The sequence below is a fragment of the Bufo bufo genome, chromosome 2, assembly GCF_905171765.1.
Source record: "Bufo bufo chromosome 2, aBufBuf1.1, whole genome shotgun sequence".
Classification (NCBI taxonomy): Eukaryota; Metazoa; Chordata; class Amphibia; order Anura; family Bufonidae; genus Bufo; species Bufo bufo.
Window position 1 is genome coordinate 225,443,174 of NC_053390.1, and position 20,389 is coordinate 225,463,562.

Sequence of the window (20,389 nt, forward strand, 5' to 3'; positions counted from 1 at the left end):
ACGTTCTGCTGGAGGAAGTGACAAAGTTATGTAGAGGCCTGTGTCTCCACATCATTTTGGAGCTTTCTCCAGCAGCGGAGGCACAATTAAGACTGACATCTAAATCGCCGGTCTTAATAAATGTTTCCACCTATTTTTATTCAACAAATGGCTGTTAGTGCTGGGATATTTAAGACATCTTGCCCTAGGGGAATGTGCCTGAGCAATAGGTGTTTCTATCTTGCTAGTCCCTGCATAAGTTGTGCTGTTACATCTGTTTGCCCATGTACCAATCTCTGCCTGTTTCCTTATTCTGATCCTTCACTGCCTGACCTGGCCCTTGCCTGCGTACTGTGTTGACCTTCCACTGCCTGCCCTGACCTACAGCCTGTTTCACTGATTTGCATATTCTCCACCTGTCCCAACCCCTGCCTGTTACTGACTACAAGTTTTACCTGTAGACAAACATATGGAGACTACTCCAAGAAGTATATTGGAGAATGGAGTACCGCACACTGTTTTGCTTTTCCCGGTGCCAGCAAAGGCCCGACGGTCATCCAACAGTAGTATAATTATGCGGCACACGGAATATTCTTTGCAATTTAAAGGTCATTTTATTTAGGGATTTTCACAATAAAAGGTTCATGATCCAGTTTATAGGAAATTAAATGTTGCGTAGCCACTATCCATATGTGAGCCGGATGTTTCGGTCCATAGGGACCTTCTTCAGCGGCTTGGAGTTTCTGTGGTCAGAGATGAAGGGATCCAGATATCGATTTGCTCATCTCTATAGACGATATATAGATACATTAACAAACACACAAAACAACTTGGAGACAGGAAAGATACCACAGAGCCCCATAGCAGATGGGGTTAACCTTTCTTCAAGATGCAGGAAAACTATCTCTCCAGGGCCACCTACAGGAGTCTACCTTGTAAGTTAATGCCCAGCCTTATAAAGAGCCTTGAAGCACTAGCCAAACCACCACAATCCATCTCTAGATAACATTGTGTGAGATGCCATACTGCTCTTGGAAGGTACTGATCCTCTTTATGGAGATCCAACTAGTAGAGGGTCTTTAAGGAAATGCCTAATGCTGCATCACTCTACTCACTTAATGTAATCAAGTCTAAAATTGAACGTTTTTTTAAATAATAAAACATTTTCAGAAGAGCTGTTAAGTACAACTATTCACAGCCTTATTCCACTCTGCCAGTGTCCAGTTATAGTTAGTACTATATATTAAAGAGAAAAATGACTGATGTCGGTGTTTACAGTACTTCTTAATCACCATATGATCCTATTTCCATTAAACTTCACATATTTAACTTTCTATATCAGTTTATTAGTTTGACTGGAAAGCAATATATAGGATTGGTAATACAAATGCTGTACCTTGCAGTGTACATAATCTTTACTATAGGCTTAGCGGGCCTCAGGAGATGTTCAATTAACTTAGAGGGGTGAACAAAGACCACACTGTATTCTTGCATGCTGTATATAAGTATATTATGTTTTATTAGTACTGTAATTCCGCTTTAAAGGAAGTAATATGATGCCTGTAATAGAGTGAAGGCTAATATAATTTACAATTTGAAATTCATCAGGGTAAAAGAATGATATCTTACATGCACAACTGGATAAAAATAATAGGTTTCCTCATGAAAGACATAAACGGTGGCTCTTTAAGAGATTCCATTACTTTTTTAGGGTTCATGCACACAACCATATGCTTGGTCCGAATTTTTAGCGGATCGGATGCGGACTCATTAATTTCAGTGGGGCTACAAAAGATGCGGACAGCACACCGTGTTCTATTGAAGTGTAAAAGAAAATGACATGCATTCGACCATTATCTGTGTCTTGCGGATCCGTGATTGCGGACCGCTCTACACTTATGGATGTGTGCATTAGCTCTTACAAAGAGTTTTCTATAAGTGCAAATATTTTTTAATAAACGTTTTATTTATATAAACAGTTACGTTGTTTCCTGCTCCTTAAATGTAGCATTTCTTACTAAAATTTTGGATTATTGGAGCGATTTCCCGAGTAGGTGAACAACAATGGCGTTATCGCACTCGAGAGCTGCTATTCTTACGGCGACTATAGCCCCAGGAGATAAAATGTAATGTTCTCCACTTTTTCCATAACAGATATAGAACAGTACATTCACAGCTCAATTTACATAATGTCGAATTAACCCATGAAAAATGGTAAGCACTGATTATGCAAATGAGAGCTAATGTTCTAATTACCATCAACTGCATTAGCCTATGCAAATGGCTCTGTTAGTTTTATTAAGTAAAGTGGAGATTGTGTTTCATGTTGTTTTATTTATTGAATTAGGGAAGGATTAGGCCAGACAGGACGGTCTACATGCAATGCCCTAAGCCCATACTAAATTTGCCTTGATCACAAACATGCTGCTCCATTTAGAAAAGAACAGCTTTTCCGTTAATACTAATTCAAATTGTTTTTGTGTTTTCTTTTAACCTCATCTCCCACTGTGGCGTATTTATTTGATGTCATGACAGAGAGAGAGGAAAGCTCTTTTTATAATTACACAGTGAGGAACAGAAGTATTTGAACACCCTGCGATTTTGCAAGTTCTCCCACTTAGAAATCATGGAGGGGTCTGAAATTCACATTGTAGGTGTATTCCCACTCTGAGAGACAGAATAAAAAAAAAAAATTCAGGAAATCACATTGTATGATTTTTAACCACCTCCCGTCCGCACGTTGACTATAAACATCCGGGGAGGTGGTTTTCTATCTCTTAATGAATGTTTCTGAACGTCCATTCAGAGATTGCAGCTGCAATTGTGGTGAGCATTAATTACAGGAACAGGACCTGTGATGACGTCACTCCGGTCATCACATGATCCATCACATGATCTTTTACCATGGTGATGGATCATGTGATGACCGGAGTGACGTCACCACAGGTCTTTTTCCTGTAATTAATGCTCACCACTAGAGTTGAGCGAACACCTGGATGTTCGGGTTCGAGAAGTTCGGCCGAACTTCCCGGAAATGTTCGGGTTCGGGATCCGAACCCGATCCGAACTTCGTCCCGAACCCGAACCCCATTGAAGTCAATGGGGACCCGAACTTTTGGGCACTAAAAAGGCTGTAAAACAGCCCAGGAAAGAGCTAGAGGGCTGCAAAAGGCAGCAACATGTAGGTAAATCCCCTGCAAACAAATGTGGATAGGGAAATGAATTAAAATAAAAATTAAAAAAATAAAAATGAACCAATATCAATTGGACAGAGGTCCCATAGCAGAGAATCTGGCTTCACGTCAGCAGAGAATCAGTCTCTTCATGCCATAGCAAAGAATCTGGCTTCATGTCAGCAGAGAATCAGTCTCTTCATGCCATAGCAGAGAATCTGGCTTGATGTCAGCACAGAATCAGTCTTCATGTCATAGCAGAGAATCAGGCTTCACGTCACCCACCACTGGAACAGGCCACTGTCACACATTTAGGCCCCGGCACCCAGACACAGGAGAGCGGTCCCGTAACAGAGAATCTGGCCTTATGTCAGCGCAGAATTTGTCTTCATGTCATAGCAGAGAATCAGGCATCACGTCACCCACCACTGGAACAGGCCACTGTCACACATTTAGGCCCCGGCACCCAGACAGAGGAGAGCGGTCCCGTAACAGAGAATCTGGCATTATGTCAGCGCAGAATCTGTCTTCATGTCATAGCAGAGAATCAGGCATCACGTCACCCACCACTGGAACAGGCCACTGTCACACATTTAGGCCCAGGCACCCAGGCAGAGGAGAGAGGTCCCGTAACAGAGAATCTGGCCTTATGTCAGCGCAGAATCTGTCTTCATGTCATAGCAGAGAATCAGGCTTCACGTCACCCACCACTGGAACAGGCCACTGTCACACATTTAGGCCCAGGCAGAGGAGAGAGGTCCCGTAACAGAGAATCTGGTCTTATGTCAGCGCAGAATCTGTATTCATGTCATAGCAGAGAATCAGGCCTCACGTCACCCACCACTGGAACAGGCCACTGTCACACATTTAGGCCCCGGCACCCAGACAGAGGAGAGCGGTCCCGTAACAGAGAATCTGGCCTTATGTCAGCGCAGAATCTGTCTTCATGTCATAGCAGAGAATCAGGCATCACGTCACCCACCACTGGAACAGGCCACTGTCACACATTTAGGCCCAGGCACCCAGGCAGAGGAGAGAGGTCCCGTAACAGAGAATCTGGCCTTATGTCAGCGCAGAATCTATCTTCATGTCATAGCAGAGAATCAGGCATCACGTCACCCACCACTGGAACAGGCCACTGTCACACATTTAGGCCCAGGCAGAGGAGAGAGGTCCCGTAACAGAGAATCTGGCCTTATGTCAGCGCAGAATCTGTCTTCATGTCATAGCAGAGAATCAGGCATCACGTCACCCACCACTGGAACAGGCCACTGTCACACATTTAGGCCCCGGCACCCAGACAGAGGAGAGCGGTCCCGTAACAGAGAATCTGGCCTTATGTCAGCGCAGAATCTGTATTCATGTCATAGCAGAGAATCAGGCTTCACGTCACCCACCACTGGAACAGGCCACTGTCACACATTTAGGCCCAGGCACCCAGGCAGAGGAGAGAGGTCCCGTAACAGAGAATCTGGCCTTATGTCAGCGCAGAATCTGTATTCATGTCATAGCAGAGAATCAGGCTTCACGTCACCCACCACTGGAACAGGCCACTGTCACACATTTAGGCCCCGGCACCCAGACAGAGGAGAGCGGTCCCGTAACAGAGAATCTGGCCTTATGTCAGCGCAGAATCTGTATTCATGTCATAGCAGAGAATCAGGCTTCAAGTCACCCTCCACTGGAACAGGCCACTGTCACACATTTAGGCCCAGGCACCCAGGCAGAGGAGAGAGGTCCCGTAACAGAGAATCTGGCCTTATGTCAGCGCAGAATCTGTATTCATGTCATAGCAGAGAATCAGGCTTCACGTCACCCACCACTGGAACAGGCCACTGTCACACATTTAGGCCCCGGCACCCAGACAGAGGAGAGCGGTCCCGTAACAGAGAATCTGGCCTTATGTCAGCGCAGAATCTGTCTTCATGTCATAGCAGAGAATCAGGCATCACGTCACCCACCACTGGAACAGGCCACTGTCACACATTTAGGCCCAGGCACCCAGGCAGAGGAGAGAGGTCCCGTAACAGAGAATCTGGCCTTATGTCAGCGCAGAATCTGTCTTCATGTCATAGCAGAGAATCAGGCATCACGTCACCCACCACTGGAACAGGCCACTGTCACACATTTAGGCCCAGGCAGAGGAGAGAGGTCCCGTAACAGAGAATCTGGCCTTATGTCAGCACAGAATCTGTCTTCATGTCATAGCAGAGAATCAGGCTTCACGTCACCCACCACTGGAACAGGCCACTGTCACACATTTAGGCCCCGGCACCCAGACAGAGGAGAGCGGTCCCGTAACAGAGAATCTGGCCTTACGTCAGCGCAGAATCTGTATTCATGTCATAGCAGAGAATCAGGCTTCACGTCATCCACCACTAGAACAGGCCACTGTCACACATTTAGGCCCCGACACCCAGACAGAGGAGAGCGGTCCCGTAACAGAGAATCTGGCCTTATGTCAGCGCAGAATCTGTATTCATGTCATAGCAGAGAATCAGGCTTCACGTCACCCACCACTGGAACAGGCCACTGTCACACATTTAGGCCCCGGCACCCAGACAGAGGAGAGGTTTATTCAAATTTGGGTTGCCCCGCAATATAATGGTAAAATGAAATTAAAAATAGTATTGAATGAGGAAGTGCCCTGGAGTAGAATAATATATTGTTAAGGGGAGGTAGTTAATATCTAATCTGCACAAGGGATGGACAGGTCCTGTGGCATCCATGCCTGGTTCATTTTTATGAACGTCAGCTTGTCCACATTGGCTGTAGACAGGCGGCTGCGTTTGTCTGTAATAACGCCCCCTACCGTGCTGAATACACGTTCAGACAAAACGCTGGCCGCCGGGCAGGCCAGCACCTCCAAGGCATAAAAGGCTAGCTCTGGCCACGTGGACAATTTGGAGACCCAGAAGTTGAATGGGGCCGAACCATTAGTCAGTACGTGGAGGGGTGTGCACAGGTACTGTTCCACCATGTTAGTGAAATGTTGCCTCCTGCTAACACGTTCCGTATCAGGTGGTGGTGCACTTAGCTGTGGCGTGTTGACAAAACTTTTCCACATCTCTGCCATGCTAACCCTGCCCTCAGAGGAGCTGGGCGTGACACAGCTGCGTTGGCGACCTCTTGCTCCTCCTCTGCCTTCGCCTTTGGCTTCCACTGGTTCCCCTGTGACATTTGGGAATGCTCTCAGTAGCGCGTCTACCAACGTGCGCTTGTACTCGCGCATCTTCCTATCACGCTCCAGTGTAGGAAGTAAGGTGGGCACATTGTCTTTGTACCGGGGATCCAGCAGGGTGGCAACCCAGTAGTCCGCACACGTTAAAATGTGGGCAACTCTGCTGTCGTTGCGCAGGCACTGCAGCCTGTAGTCGCTCATGTGTGCCAGGCTGCCCAGAGGTAAGGACAAGCTGTCCTCTGTGGGAGGCGTATCGTCATCGTCCTGTGTTTCCCCCCAGCCACGCACCAGTGATGGGCCCGAGCTGCTTTGGGTGCCACCCCGCTGTGAACATGCTTCATCCTCATCCTCCTACACCTCCTCCTCATCCTCTCCCTCCTCGTCCTCCAGTAGTGGGCCCTGGCTGGCCACATTTGTACCTGGCCTCTGCTGTTGCAAAAAAACTCCCTCTGAGTCACTTCTAAGAGACTGGCCTGAAAGTGCTAAAAATGACCCCTCTTCCTCCTCTTCCTCCTGGGCCACCTCCTTTTCCATCATCGCCCTAAGTGTTTTCTCAAGGAGACATAGAAGTGGTATTGTAACGCTGATAACGGCGTCATCGCCACTGGCCATGTTGGTGGAGTACTCGAAACAGCACAACAGGGCACACAGGTCTCGCATGGAGGCCCAGTCATTGGTGGTGAAGTGGGTCTGATCCACAGTGCGACTGACCCGTGCGTGCTGCAGCTGAAACTCCACTATGGCCTGCTGCTGCTCGCACAGTCTGTCCAGCATATGCAAGGTGGAGTTCCACCTGGTGGGCACGTCGCATATGAGGCGGTGAGCGGGAAGGCCAAAGTTACGCTGTAGCGCAGACAGGCGAGCAGCGGCAGGGTGTGAACGCCGGAAGTGCGAACAGACGGCCCGCACTTTATGCAGCAGCTCTGACATGTCGGGGTAGTTGCGAATGAACTTCTGCACCACCAAATTCAGCACATGCGCCAGGCAAGGGATGTGCGTCAAACCGGCTAGTCACAGAGCTGCAACGAGATTTCGCCCATTATCGCACACCACCAGGCCGGGCTTGAGGCTCACCGGCAGCAACCACTCGTCGGTCTGTTGTTCTATACCCCGCCACAACTCCTGTGCGGTGTGGGGCCTGTCCCCCAAACATATGAGTTTCAGAATGGCCTGCTGACGTTTACCCCGTGCTGTGCTGAAGTTGGTAGTGAAGGTGTGTGGCTGACTGGATGAGCAGGTGGAAGAAGAGGAGGAGGAAGCTGAGTAGGAGGAGGAGGAGACAGGAGGCAAAGAATGTTGCCCTGCGATCCTTGGCGGCGGAAGGACGTGCGCCAAATAGCTCCCCGCCTGGGGCCCAGCCGCCACTACATTTACCCAGTGTGCAGTTAGGGAGATATAGCGTCCCTGGCCGTGCTTACTGGCCCACGTATCTGTGGTTAGGTGGACCTTGCCACAGATGGCGTTGCGCAGTGCACACTTGATTTTATCGGACACTTGTTTGTGCAGGGAAGGCACGGCTCTCTTGGAGAAGTAGTGGCGGCTGGGAACAACATACTGTGGGACAGCAAGTGACATGAGCTGTTTGAACCTGTGTGTGTCCACCAGCCTAAATGACAGCATTTCATAGGCCAGTAGTTTAGAAATGCTGGCATTCAGGGCCAGGGATCGAGGGTGGCTAGGTGAGAATTTACGCTTTCTCTCAAATGTTTGTGAGATGGAGAGCTGAACGCTGACGTGTGACATGGTTGAGATGCTTGGTGACGCAGGTGGTGGTGTTGGTGGTACATCCCATGTTTGCTGGGCGGCAGGTGCCAATGTTCCTCCAGAGGCGGAGGAAGAGGCCGAGGCGGCGGCAGCAGCAGCAGAAGAGGCCGAGGCCGCAGCAGCAGCAGAAGAGGCCGAGGTGGCAGTAGCAGAAGAGGTAGCAGGGGGAGCCTGAGTGACTTCCTTGTTTTTAAGGTGTTTACTCCACTGCAGTTCATGCTTTGCATGCATGTGCCTGGTCATGCAGGTTGTGCTAAGGTTCAGAACGTTAATGCCTCGCTTCAGGCTCTGATGGCACAGCGTGCAAACCACTCGGGTCTTGTCGTCAGCACATTGTTTGAAGAAGTGCCATGCCAGGGAACTCCTTGAAGCTGCCTTTGGGGTGCTCGGTCCCAGATGGCGGCGGTCAGTAGCAGGCGGAGTCTCTTGGCGGCGGTTGTTCTGATTTTGCCCACTGCTCCCTCTTTTGCTACGATGTTGGCTCGGTCTCACCACTGCCTCTTCCTCCGAACTGTGAAAGTCAGTGGCACGACCTTCATTCCATGTGGGGTCTAGGACCTCATCGTCCCCTGCATCGTCTTCCACCCAGTCTTGATCCCTGACCTCCTGTTCAGTCTGCACACTGCAGAAAGACGCAGCAGTTGGCACCTGTGTTTCGTCATCATCAGAGACGTGCTGAGGTGGTATTCCCATGTCCTCATCATCAGGAAAAATAAGTGGTTGTGCGTTAGTGCATTCTATCTCTTCCACCCCTGGGGAAGGGCTAGGTGGATGCCTTTGGGAAACCCTGGCAGCAGAGTCTTCAAACAGCATAAGAGACTGCTGCATAACTTGAGACTCAGACAGTTTCCCTGATATGCATGGGGGTGATGTGACAGACCGATGGGCTTGGTTTGCATGCGCCATCTGTGCGCTTTCTGCAGAAGACTGGGTGGGAGATAATGTGAACGTGCTGGATCCACTGTCGGCCACCCAATTGACTAATGCCTGTACCTGCTCAGGCCTTACCATCCTTAGAACGGCATTGGGCCCCACCAAATATCGCTGTAAATTCTGCTGGCTACTGGGACCTGAGGTAGTTGGTTCACTAGGACGTGTGGCTGTGGCAGAACGGCCACGTCCTCTCCCAGCACCAGAGGGTCCACTAACACCACCACGACCATGTCCACGTCCGCGTCCCTTATTAGATGTTTTCCTCATTGTTCCCGTTCACCACAATTTTGAGAATGGCAAATTTGGGAATGCTTTTTCAACCCAGAACAAAAAGTCTGCTTTTACGGTCACTACAAATAACTTGACCAGCTAAAACACTGCAGATTTGGTTGAATAGAGATGTGAGACCTGTTTTTTTTTGCGCTGTGTGACAGTTATAGGTTTAATCACAGAATGACACTTTTATCAGCACGCTAGCGTGTGTCTTAGGTTTTTCTGAATGACACTATCAATAACTTCAATGTAAGATTTTCTTTTTGAGATAGATTTCAAGTGGGCCTGAAATACCACAAACTAGTTATTTTCAGAATGGCAAATTTGGGAATGCTTTTTCAACCCAGAACAAAAAGTCTGCTTTGACGGTCACTACAAATAACTTGACCAGCTAAAACTGTGCAGATTTGGTTGAATAGAGATGTGAGACCTGTTTTTTTTTGCGCTGTGTGACAGTTATAGGTTTAATCACAGAAGGATACTTCTATCAGCACGCTAGCGTGTGTCTTAGGTTTTTCTGAATGACACTATCAATAACTTCAATGTAAGATTTTCTTTTTGGGATAGATTTCAAGTAGGCCTGAAATACCACAAACTAGTTATTTTCAGAATGGCAAATTTCGGAATGCTTTTTCAACCCAGAACAAAAAGTCTGCTTTGACGGTCAATACAAATAACTTGACCAGCTAAAACTGTGCAGATTTGGTTGAATAGAAATGTCAGGTCTATTTTTTAGGCGCTGGGTGACAGGCTCAACTTGCCCCTGATGTAATATATGGCTAAAAAATAACCACACTGTTGATGGTTAAATGCACTTGGGTGTCTCAGGCTCAGCCTGCAGCTGATGTAGTATATGGCCAAAAAATAATCAGACTGTTGATGGTTAAATGCACTTGGGTGAAACAGGCTCAGCCTGCAGCTGATGTAGTATATGGCCAAAAAATAACCAGACTGTTGATGGTTAAATGCACTTCGGTGACACAGGCTCAGCCTGCAGCTGATGTAGGATATAGCACAAAATAACCACACTATCGATGGTTAAATACACTTGGTGATAGCTCGTGCTGGCGCACCACAAGTCACAAAATGGCCGCCGATCACCCCAGAAAAAAAGTGATCTAAAAACGCTCTGGGCAGCCTCAAAAAAGTGAGCAAGTCAATAATAGCACTTCAATGATCCACAGCTGCAGATCGATCACAGAATGAAGTCTTTTGGAGGAGTTAATCTGCCTAATCTCGCCCTACCGTCGCAGCTGCAACCTCTCCCTATGCTTGAATCAGCAGAGTGACGTGCAGCGCTACGTGACCCAAGCTTATATAGAGGCTGGGTCACATGCTGCACTGGCCAATCACAGCCATGCCAATAGTAGGCAAGGCTGTGATGGCCTCTTGGGGCAAGTAGTATGACGCTTGTTGATTGGCTGCTTTGCAGCCTTTCAAAAAGCGCCAAGAAAGCGCCGAACACCGAACCCGAACCCGGACTTTTATGAAAATGTTCGGGTCCGTGTCACGGACACCCCAAAATTCGGTACGAACCCGAACTATACAGTTCGGGTTCGCTCATCCCTACTCACCACAGGTCCTGTTCAACAAAGGAGACAGACGAGAAGCCGGGCTTCGCGATCAAGTGGATTAAGGTGAGTTAAATTATAAAAAAAAAAATTTTAACCCCTCCAGCGCTATTTTACTAAGCATTCTGTATTCATAATGCAATCTACAGAACACCGATCCCAAGCCCGAACTTCTGTGAAGAAGTTCGGGTCTGGGTACCAAACATGCGCGATTTTTCTCACGCGAGTGCAAAACGCATTACAATGTTTTGCACTCGCGCGGAAAAATCGTGGGTGTTCCCGTAATGCACCCGCACATTTTCCCGCAACGCCTGTGTGAAAGGGGCCTTAAGAATTGCTTCTAAAATTCTAAGCCTTCTAACGTCCTAAAAAAATAAAATGACATTTCCAAAATGATGCCAACATAAAGTAGACATATGGGGAATGATAAGTAATAAATATTTTATGAGGTATCACTTTCTGTTTTAAAAGCATTGAAATTAAAATTTAGAAAATTGTGAATTTTTCTAAATTTTGGGTAAATTTGAGATTTTTTCATAAATAAAGGTGAAATATATTGACTCAAATTTATGACTATCATGAAGTACAATGTGTCACTAGAAAATAATCTCTGAATGGCTTGGATAAGTAAAAGTGTTCCAAAGTTATTACCACATAAAGTGTGCAATGTCAGATTTGCAAAATTAGGCCTGGTCAGGAAGGGGGCAAATGGCCCGGATGTGAAGTGGTTAAATAATTTATTTGTCTTTCACTGCTGAACATAAGTATTTGAACACCTGAGAAACAGCAAGAATTCTGGCTCTCAAAGACCTGTTACTGTGCCTTTAAAAAGTCCACCTCTACTCCTCTCATTAATCTAACTTAGTAGCACCTGTCTGAGCTCTTTAAAGACACCTGTCCATCCCACACTCAGTCAGACGCCAACTACTACCATGGGAAAGACCAAAGAGCTGTCAAAAGACACCAGAGACAAAATTATGGACCTCCACAAGGCTGGAATAGGCAGCGGGGCAATTGCCAAGCAGCTTGGTGAAAATAGATCAACTGTTGGAGCAATTGTTAGAAAATAGAAGAGGCTAAAGACGACTGTCAGTCTCCCTCGGACTGGGGCTCCATGCAAGATCTCACCTTGTGGGGTATCACTGATGATAAAAAAGGTGAGGAATCAGCCCAGAACTACAAGGGAGGAGCTGGTCAATGATATGAAGAGAGCTGGGACCACAGTTTCAAAGGTCACTGTCGGTAGAACTCTACACCATCATGGTTTCAGATCATGCATTGCACGGAAGGTTCCCCTGCTCAAGTCATCACATGTGCAGGCCCATCTGAAGTTTGCCAATGACCATTTGGATGATCCAGAGGAGGCATGGGAGAAAGTAATGTGTTCAGATGAGACCAAAGTTGAACTTTTTGGACTAAACTTCACTCGTCGTGTTTGGAGGAAAATTGGGACGTGGTCCAGGACTTACCATTCCTTCCGGATTTACCTGCTCCCATCTTGTGGGAAAAGCAATGCACCCTAAGAAACTCCAGGGCCAGAAGAGAATCCTCCTATTCCACACCAAGGAGACTACCCATGGGAGACTGAAAAGAACATTCGCTCTCATCCTTTTTCATGGGAATAAATCGACACATCTTCGTCTCTTCCCTCCAGTAAGATGTATACGAATACAGCGAAAATCCCTCTTTCCATCTCTCCTAGCATGTCGTATCCTCCTGCCTTTATCTCCTCTTACCTGAATTTCTTCCCTTCTACCCTACCATTCCCTCCTTACCTATACTCATATCCTTGGACCCGATCTGTCCTCATCTGGATCAACATCCTGGCATAGGGTGATAATCACAGGTTTCTAACATTCCCCCTTCACTCACATACCCGAAATTTTGCGCTTTAGCGCTCCTATGCTCTAACATAAGTTTCTCGATTATTTTTCTTTCTTTTAGTTTATGTTCCACATATTTGTTATGTAGATGTCTCCAGATTTACTGTATTATACTCCTTCAGTCAAACTGCTTTATATTAGCGAACATATCGTTAAACTGCAGATACTTAGGGATACTATCCGTATTGCATATCTTCCAATATTGGGGATCTGGATTGCAGTGGACCCACACACAAGTTGAAACGTAATGGCGGATTTAACAATTGCATCATTTAATGTTAAAGGTTTTAATGCCCCTTCTAAAAGGTGTCAAATTTTCTCACTATTAAAAAAAAGGGACACCTCCATACTATTTTTGCAAGAAACTCATTTCAAGTTTAACCGCTATCCTGACTTATCTCGTTCCAGTTTCCCTGTGTGGTTCCACTGCGGTTTAGATTCCCCCTCTTCCAGGGGAGTTAGTATTGGTTTCAGTAAAAATACATCATTCCAATATGGTTCACATATTCAGGATTTAGAAGGGAGGTATATAATGTTGAAAGGGTCTATTGCCAATCAAACATATACTCTTATAAACGTGTATGCTCCCAACGTCAATCAGGCTGTCTGGTTCAAAGATCTTTCCCCAATTATAGAATCCTTCCAAGAAGGCATAGTCATATTGGGCAGAGACTTTAATGTTGCCCTAAACCCTGCTCTAGACTCATCAAAACAAAATTCTGCCCTATCTCGTAGATCCCTTAATTCCCTTTGTGACAAACTCCACAGACTTAACCTGGTTGACGTTTGGAGAATATTTAATCCCAATGTAAGAGATTACACTTTTTTCTTGAATCCCCATGGCTCATATCAAAGATTAGATTACTTACTAATATCTAAAGAACATCTCCAATTGTGTACAAAGGCCTCCATTGGTTCTATTCACTGGCCAGATCACTCCCCAATATCTATCACCATATCTATACCTCAATCGTCGCCTAGATTAACCAATTGGAGATTCAACGAACAACTAATATCCTCAAGTAAGAATAAAACCTTAATCCGCAATGCCCTTAATGACTTCTTCTCCCTGAATGCCCTCCCTGATACCCCCCCATCATATCCTCTGAGACACCCACAAGGCCTACATAAGGGGACAGCTCATTAGTCTAGGCTCCCACCTCAAAAAACTTAAAAGGGCCCAAATTGATAATCTCCTACTGGAAATAAGAAAATTAGAGTCTCTCCACAAAAACTCCCTTTCTGACCATCACCTCTCCAAGCTCAACTCGTTCCGCTTTGAACTAAAAAATCACCTAAACTCAATGTCAGGCAAATTCTTCCTCAACTCTCAATTCAAATATTTTGCCCATGGCGATAAAGCATCTAAATTTGAAATGAACAAAATAAGACAAAGAAAAGCACACAACTATATTTGCAAAATCCAAAAAGAAAATGGGGAAATAGCCATAAACTCTAAAGATATTGCCACCCAATTCCAATCCTTTTACCAATCATTATATAACCTTCCACAAGCTACCTCTCCAACTGAAGCCCCATCCAACATCGAAGCCATCAATAGCTTTTTAGATACAGTATCACTCCCCAAACTCACCCCCCTCCACCAAAAGATATTAGAAACTCCCTTTTCATTAGAGGAACTAAAAAACGCAATTAACAACTCCCAAAAAATAAAGCTCCAGGCCCAGATGGTCTCTCAGCCATCTATTACAGTACATTTAGAGACTCCATTGCCCCCTATCTCTTAAATATATGCAACCAATCACTTAAAGGGTTTCCTCTTTCCCTAGATATGACGAGAGCCCTCATTACCATTATTCCTAAAGAAGGAAAGGATCCATCCCACTGCGCAAATTATCGTCCTATCTCTTTGCTAAATTTGGACCTAAAACTTATGGCCAAAATGATGGCCAACCGTCTATCCCCTCTCCTACCATCATTGGTGCATGGTGATCAGACAGGCTTTGTGGTTGGAAGAGAGGGCAAGGACAACTCAGTCAGAATCCTCAACGCCATACATCACACCACTAAATTTTCACATCCCCTCGTCCTTCTCAGCACCGACGCCGAAAAGGCTTTCGACAGAATCAACTGGGATTTTTTACGCCTAACATTGGTTAAATTTGGCTTTCCCAAACCCTTTATAGACGCCGTATTCTCCATGTATACTAATGCCTCGGCGTCGGTGCTGGTGAATGATACCATTTCTCCTTCCTTCCCTATTAGAAATGGAACACGCCAAGGCTGCCCGCTTTCCCCCCTGGTATTCGTACTGACTATGGAACCTCTCCTTCAGTCTTTCCGTCAAAACGGCAGCCAATATGGGGGGGGGAAGGGGGGTGGGTATAAGTATATTTACTATTATATTGGGCGTGAACTTATATTGATCTGTATAAGCTAGGTATAATGATGTTTATAATTGTTGTGCTATGTAGACTGACTTGATCAATATTGGACCATGTATTAATCTCTGGTTTCTAAAATAAAAATAAATATTGAGAAACAAAAAAAAAAGATTGAAGGAATAAGATTGGGAAACCACGAACATAAAACTGTGGCGTTCGCAGATTACCTACTTCTCCTTACATCTAATCCGAAGGTATCTCTCCCCATAATATATAACACCCTAGAAAAATTTAGTCCTCTGTCCAATCTAAAAATAAACATGAAAAAATCCCACATATTAAGCATAGGCCTGAGTACCAAAACTAAAAATGATCTAGCAACTAGTTCCCCCTTCAATTGGGATACCCCCTTTATTACATATTTGGGAGTCAAAATCGGAACAGACCTCACCAAATTATTTCAACTTAATTATACCCCACTCTTTCAATCCATACAAAACCAACTAAACAATCTCCACCTCCAAACACTCTCTTGGTTTGGCCGCAAAAATATATTCACATCATTAGTTCTTCCCAAACTGAATTACCTGCAACAAGTTCTACCCATCCCCATCCCTAACTCCTTTGTAAAATCCATCAATAGAGAGATCCGCTCTTTTATATGGTGTCGCAAAAAAGCCTGAATACCCTTTCTATTTTGCAAAATCCCAAAGCTTTAGGTGGTATTAACCTTCCGAACTCTTCACTCTACAATACAGCCACTCTGTTAACCAGAGTTATAGACTGGTTCAGAGAGACCCCACACATCCCTACCTCACTCCTCATTTAGAACTCTGCTGGTTCACTCCCAAAAGAACCAAATACAATATTAAAATATTAGCCCAAATATTAAGGCTACACTTGATGCCTGGGATAAATTTCAGGATTCAGTCAGAGGTATCCCACTGCTCTCCCCACTTATACAGATAAAGGATCTGATAGATCTAGCACCCACAGAACTGAAACAGAGCACCCCTGTATATATTCATAACTCTCACTCTCCGGTACTCTCCTTGTTTGGAGAGGACGGTACATTGATAAGTAGGGAAGGTTTTATCTCCCTCTTTCCTGAATCAAAACCTTACCCTGATCTTTACCTATTTATTCAAGCTAGTATGTCAAAATTTGTCCCATTTCAAGCCCTTCTAAGACCCCTAGCCTCATCAATTCACAGCCTGCACCTAAAAAATGTATCTCTCAACTTTACAGAAGACTTAGTGCCCCTATTTGTGCCCCCAAACTGGCCTTCATTGGCGCCTGGGAAAAAGACCTAAAAACCTCATTTTCCTATGAAGACCAACTGAGACTATACAAGGAACCTCATATATCCTCCAGGTGTGTTAGGATACAAGAAAATGGATATAAAATCCTCACCAGGTGGTATAAAACTCCTGAAATCACCTGTAGATACACTACGTGCAGAATTATTAGGCAAATGAGTATTTTGACCACATCATCCTCTTTATGCATGTTGTCTTACTCCAAGCTGTATAGGCTCGAAAGCCTACTACCAATTAAGCATATTAGGTGATGTGCATCTCTGTAATGAGAAGGGGTGTGATCTAATGACATCAACACCCTATATCAGGTGTGCATAATTATTAGGCAACTTCCTTTCCTTTGGCAAAATGGGTCAAAAGAAGGACTTGACAGGCTCAGAAAAGTCAAAAATAGTGAGATATCTTACAGAGGGATTCAGCACTCTTAAAATTGCAAAGCTTCTAAAGCGTGATCATCGAACAATCAAGCGTTTCATTCAAAATAGTCAACAGGGTCGCAAGAAGCGTGTGGAAAAACCAAGGCGCAAAATAACTGCCCATGAACTGAGAAAAGTCAAGCGTGCAGCTGCCAAGATGCCACTTGCGACCAGTTTGGCCATATTTCAGAGCTGCAACATCACTGGAGTGCCCAAAAGCACAAGGTGTGCAATACTCAGAGACATGGCCAAGGTAAGAAAGGCTGAAAGACGACCACCACTGAACAAGACACACAATCTGAAACGTCAAGACTGGGCCAAGAAATATCTCAAGACTGATTTTTCTAAGGTTTTATGGACTGATGAAATGAGAGTGAGTCTTGATGGGCCAGATGGATGGGCCCGTGGCTGGATTGGTAAAGGGCAGAGAGCTCCAGTCCGACTCAGACGCCAGCAAGGTGGAGGTGGAGTACTGGTTTGGGCTGGTATCATTAAAGATGAGCTTGTGGGGCCTTTTCGGGTTGAGGATGGAGTCAAGCTCAACTCCCAGTCCTACTGCCAGTTTCTGGAAGACACCTTCTTCAAGCAGTGGTACAGGAAGAAGTCTGCATCCTTCAAGAAAAACATGATTTTCATGCAGGACAATGCTCCATCACACGCGTCCAAGTACTCCACAGCGTGGCTGGCAAGAAAGGGTATAAAAGAAGAAAATCTAATGACATGGCCTCCTTGTTCACCTGATCTGAACCCCATTGAGAACCTGTGGTCCATAATCAAATGTGAGATTTACAAGGAGGGAAAACAGTACACCTCTCTGAACAGTGTCTGGGAGGCTGTGGTTGCTGCTGCACGCAATGTTGATGGTGAACAGATCAAAACACTGACAGAATCCATGGATGGCAGGCTTTTGAGTGTCCTTGCAAAGAAAGGTGGCTATATTGGTCACTGATTTGTTTTTGTTTTGTTTTTGAATGTCAGAAATGTATATTTGTGAATGTTGAGATGTTATATTGGTTTCACTGGTAAAAATAAATAATTGAAATGGGTATATATTTGTTTTTTGTTAAGTTGCCTAATAATTATGCACAGTAATAGTCACCTGCACACACAGATATCCCCCTAAAATAGCTAAAACTAAAAACAAACTAAAAACTACTTCCAAAAATATTCAGCTTTGATATTAATGAGTTTTTTGGGTTCATTGAGAACATGGTTGTTGTTCAATAATAAAATTAATCCTCAAAAATACAACTTGCCTAATAATTCTGCACTCCCTGTATAATGACACAGGTTCTGATGCATGCTGGAGGTGTGGAGAGGGGGGGAGTAGGTTTTTCCATATCTGGTGGTCCTGTCCTCCTATGTTCAATTGGTGGACTGAGATCTTCAGGAAATGTCATTTAATTTGCAATACCCAGATCCCACTTTCTCCTCAAATTGCACTCCTTGGCCTTCCCCCCTCCCACACATCCACCAGAGTCACACCATTGTTTAAAAAACTAATATCGGCCGCTCGCCTTTTAGTCCCCTGTTACTGGCTTTCTCCAGACTTACCTCCACTGGACCACTGGATTAACAAAGTGGATACCATCTACAGATTTGAGGAGATAGCAGCTTGGGAGAATCGCTCTCATGATAAATTCTGCTCCCTATGGAAACCCTGGGAAGTTTTTAGGCAATCTAGTATAGTCAATTAACTGTATCTTGCTATGATATCTACTGTAACACATAAATTATGACTGATATTAACTGTTTAATGAAACATGAGATGACATCTACTATGTTCATTTAGTTTCCATTTCTGTAACTTTGCAGCATGTCTTTATATAATGCTGCATATTGTTTATTTACTTTACCCTGTATGTATCATTGAACTATCATTTCAATAAAACTTTTGAAAAGGAAAAAAAAAAAAAAAAAGAACACCATTCCTTCTGTGAAGCATGAGGGTGGTAACATCATGCTTTGGGGGTGCTTTTCTGCGAAGTGGAATGGATGACTGCACTTTATAAAGGAGAGGATGAATGGGGCCATTTATTGTGAGATTGTAAGCAACAACCTCCTTCCCTCAGTCAGAGCATTGAAGATGAGTCGTGGCTGGGTCTTCCAATATGACAACGACCCGAAGCACCCAGCCAGGATAACCAAGGACTGGCTCCGTAAGAAGCATATCAAGGTTCTGGAGTGGCCTAGCCAGTCTCCAGACCTAAATCCAATAGAACATCTTTGGAGGGAGCTGAAACTCTGTGTTGCTCAGTGACAGCCCCAAAACCTGACAGATGTAGAGGAGATCTGTGTGGAGGAGTGGGCCAAAATCCCTGTTGCAGTGTGTGCAAACCTGGTCAAGAACTACAGGAAACGTTTGACCTCTGTAATTGCAAACAAAGGCTTTTGTACCAAATATTAGCACTGATTTTCTCAGGTGTTCAAATACTTATGTTCAGCGATGCAAGACAGATAAATTCTTTAAAAATCATACAATAATTTCCTGAATTTTTTTTTAAATTCTGTCAAAGTGAGAATGCACCTACAATGTGAATTTCAGACACCTCCATGTTTTCTAAGGGGGAGAACTTGCAAAATCGCAGGGTGCTCAAATACTTCTGTTCCTCACCTGAAACATGCAGAGCAAAGTCTTCTATAGCTCCAAAAGTCATGTTCTGTGAAGATAGCTCATACATTATTTTTTTTATTCACATAATTTCTGTTACTCTATTGCAGTGTGATATTATTTGAAGGTGCAGACACAAGGAGGAGGACACACAATTTGAATTGTATCCTGTGTATATAGTAGATAGTTGCCGAAAAGTGAATTAGATGTTGAAAAAAGCTCATTCACAACTTAAGGAAAATTACTGCAATAGAATCCACACATAGCTAGAACAAATCCTCAGTATGTCAATTCATGCTGCAGATTTCCGCTGAAAATTTCACAGAGAGGAAAATCTGCATCAAGCGTTATATGTAACTCCTGCAGATTTTGCTGCAGATAAAAAATTTCAATACTAAAATATAGATGCAGCGGCTTATAACTTGAATCTCATCATTTGCTTGATATCATCTCTCAAAAGAAGTTGAAAGTCAATGAAAACGTCAAGTGTAAGTTTTAACTCAAGATGAAGATTGCTACATCGGAACTTCCCTGTGGATGTAGCCTTAAAGGAATAGTTTAGGCAAAATGTATATATATATATATATATATATATATATATATATATACACTCACCTAAAGAATTATTAGGAACACCTGTTCTATTTCTCATTAATGCAATTATCTAGTCAACCAATCACATGGCAGTTGCTACAATGCATTTAGGGGGGTGGTCCTGGTCAAGACAATCTCCTGAACTCCAAACTGAATGTCAGAATGGGAAAGAAAGGTGATTTAAGCAATTTTGAGCGTGGCATGGTTGTTGGTGCCAGACGGGCCGGTCTGAGTATTTCACAATCTGCTCAGTTACTGGGATTTTCGCGCACAACCATTTCTAGGGTTTACAAAGAATGGTGTGAAAAGGGAAAAACATCTAGTATGCGTCAGTCCTGTGGGCAAAA

At 44.6% G+C, this 20,389-nt stretch overlaps 1 protein-coding gene across 1 annotated transcript in view; it reads left to right on the forward strand.

The window, feature by feature from the left end:
• Positions 1 to 20,389, forward strand: part of TMEM132C (transmembrane protein 132C) — an 808,013-nt gene that overhangs the window by 418,921 nt on the left and 368,703 nt on the right. The gene's annotated exons all lie outside the window — the stretch shown is intronic.